General features: G+C 34.1%; 1 pseudogene; it reads left to right on the top strand.

Moving 5' to 3' along the window:
* Positions 1-2125: 2125 nt before the first annotated feature.
* LOC150027473 (uncharacterized) lies at positions 2126-2865 on the top strand (annotated as a pseudogene).
* The last annotated feature ends 610 nt before the right edge of the window (positions 2866-3475 follow it).

Genomic DNA, 3475 nt, shown 5'->3' with positions numbered 1-3475 from the left:
TTTGAAATCTTTTTAAAGTTTAACAAAATTCTTTGTGTGAATCCAGAACAGAAATCAGGTTAGTCAAGAACAAAAACAATAAAACAACAAAGCAACAAAAAAACAATCAGTTGTTTCTTCGAAACAATCGGTTGTTTATACCGGTAAAGCTTAAAACATAATTTAAATGAGTTTGAGGGTAAGAGAGAAATACTGGTTCACTCTTAAACCAAGAGCTACATCCAGTCCCCAGAAAACCACTAGTAATCCACTAAGTAATCAAACCAGATTACAACACACAAACCACCAAAGTAGTGACCTTGAACCCTTCAAGAAACACACTCCCTTTGGCAAATCACACACCAAGAGTATTGATCATGACCACCTCAAGAGCACACAACACTCCTTGGCAACACAACACCAAAAATACAGTAGGTTGAGAAGGGATCACACTTGTTTACAGAACAAACTGAAATCAATACAATTGCAATCCTATTCCACTATCTTTGAAAACCCAAAGCTTGATGTGAATGTTCAAATCTTGAAATCAACTTTTTCTCAACTAAAAAACTCAAATACGTTTTTCTACTCTATTTGAAAACATACACAAACTATTTATATTTTTCAAAGATTGGTCAAAGCATTTAATGAATGAGCGTATTCAGTCGGAAATCATTTAAAGCACATTCAACCACCAAAACAAAATTATGTTAGGATTTTCAAAGAAACAATCGGTTGAAACCACGAAACAACTGATTGTTTGGTTTGGCAGTTAAGTCAACCAAACTAAAACAGTTTTCAACCTTTTCAAAAACTCCTAAGAGTAAAACAACCGGTTGATTCGACAAAACAACAGGTTATTTTTCACTTAGTTGGAAAAACACTTTATTTTCTAAAAGGTTTTAAATCACATCAATTTTAGATTCAGCAAAAGAGTGGATCACATTCTATTCTACCCAGATCCCTCCCAAAACATAGCAGCAACACTAGCCTTGCATCAAACACAAAGGATTTGGATTCTTCAAAGCACTTGAGCATTCTTGATCAACAGACAACCTGGAAATGACATCGAAGTTTACTTAAGTCCATTGATCGAAGACTTGAAGCTTTTATGGAATCAAGAAGTTGAAGTATTTGATGCATATGAGAAGATCAAATTCAATTTGTGAGTATTGTTATTTTGCTCCATTAAAGATTTTCCAACATATGGGAAATTGAGCGGTTATAGTGTTAAAGGACATAGTACTTGCTTGATATGTGAAGAGAACACAAGTTACCAACAACTGAAACATGGGAGGAAAACTTCTTACATTGGGCATTGAAGGTTTCTGAAGCATAATCCCCCTTATCGTAGGTTAAAGAAAGCTTTTAATGGATCTCACAAGGAAAAAATGGCACGTCCACCCTTAACTGGCGAGGAAGTGTACAACCGAGACTAAAATGTGAATGTGAATTTTGGAAAAACAGAACAAAATGATTGTGAAAAACATTTGGAAGAAGAAATCCATATTCTTTGAACTTCCATATTGGTCAAAGTTAGATGTTAAACATTGCATAGATGTAATGCATGTGGAAAAAAAATGTTTGTGATAATATAATTGGCACATTGTTGAATATTAAAGGAAAGACGAAAAATAGTATAAATGCTCGTAAAGATCTAGTTGAGATGGGTATTCGCTTGGAGTTGCAGTCACAACCACATGGTAAACGAACATATTTGCCTTCAGCATGACATAATTTGTCAAAATTTTAAAAGTTAAGCTTTTGTGGGTGTCTGCGGGGAGTTAAAGTACCACAAGGATACTCTTCAAATATTAAAAGTCTTGTGTCGATGCAAGATTTGAAACTTATGGGCTTAAAATATCATGATTGTTATGTTCTTATGCAAGACCTTCTCCCAGTTGCTATTCGTGAAATTTTACCAAAAATTGTTAGACAAGTGATCACTCGCCTATGCATATTCTTCAATGCTATTTGTAGAAAAGTTATTGGTCCTAATAGCTTGGAAGAATTAGAAAATCAAGCTATCATTATTTTGTGTTAAATAGAGATGTATTTTCCTCCCTCATTCTTTGGCATCATGGTTCATCTAATTATTCATTTAGTGAGGGAAATTAGAATATGTGGTCCTGTTTTCTTATGTTGGATGTACCCAGTTGAGCGATGTATAAAGATATTCAAAGGGTATGTGAAGAATCCATACCGTCCAGAAGCATCTGTTATTGAGAGATACATTGTCGAGGAAGCAATTGAGTTTTGTACAATGTATATGTCAGAAGTAGAAGCCATAGGAGTTCCAAAGTCTCTGCATGAAGGAATGTGTGAAGGTAAAGGCACACGAGGTGTGAGGGTGGTTCAAAAAGACCAACATGAAGTTCTCCAAGCACAAACACCGATGATGCTTTTCCTTATATAGATGCACACAAGATGTTGTTAAAGTAAATGAACCCTCGTGTAAATGAGAAATGGCTGTTGAATGAGCATAACAAGACCTTCTTGAAATGGTTTAAAGATAAAATTGTTCAAGATGATTACGATATTGAGGAATTGAAATGGTTAGCACGAGGACCTAACTTTGATGTCATAACATGGAGTGGGCACAATATTAATATCATGTCTTTTTATACAAAGGATTAAGATGATAAAAGTACTATGCAGAATAGCGGTGTCACCTTTAAGGCAAAGTCTATGCATTTTGCTAGTTTAAAAGACAATAATCCTATTGTGGCTACTCTAAGTTACTTTGGAGTAATTGAAGAAATTTGGGAGGTTGACTACGTCAAATTTAGAGTGTCTGTATTTAAGTGTAAAGGGGTTGATTGTAACATAGGAGTTCATGTAGATGACTTGGGTTTTACTTTAGTTAATCTTACAAAGATAGCATGAAAGGAAGATCCTTTCATTATGGCTTACCAAGAAAAACAAGTTTTCTATGTGAAAGATCATTTTAATGAAAGGTTGTCAGTTATCATACACAAGAGAATTGAACATCATGTTCATCCACAGGATGACTCAAGGGTCAATTCAGTATAGAAATCTTCATTCTCAAGACAATTACCTCCTTTTAGTGACGAAAATGATATAGATGAAGTACATGCTACACGTGATAAGCGCCTAGTTTCAGTAATATTTAATATTAAAATATAGGCACTTGTGAGTATTAATTGCTAATTTACATATAAAATAATCTCAAATTTATGAATTTATACATTTTTTACATATTTTATTATCATTATTTGAGTAAGAGTATTTTATTCCCAAATTTGGTGTTAATTTTAGGTTTTTCAAAAAGAATGAAGATGATTGGACTAAAGAGAATAAGATAAGCTAAAAGAAGAAAGCAGGAAGGTCCAAAACGCACAAAAAGATCAAAAAGTCCAACTCAGCAATAGAGTTTCTCGCTCAAGCGAGCTCATTCTTGCTTGAGAGAGAATACTCTAGTGAAGTTTTCAAAAATCAACGCCTTTCTCGCTCAAGCGAGATATTCTCGCTCAAG

The sequence above is a fragment of the Phaseolus vulgaris genome, chromosome 5, assembly GCF_051622355.1.
Source record: "Phaseolus vulgaris cultivar YP4 chromosome 5, ASM5162235v1, whole genome shotgun sequence".
NCBI classification, from domain to species: Eukaryota; Viridiplantae; Streptophyta; class Magnoliopsida; order Fabales; family Fabaceae; genus Phaseolus; species Phaseolus vulgaris.
Note: the sequence above shows the minus strand (reverse complement) of the source record. Positions and strands in the feature narration are given on the sequence as shown.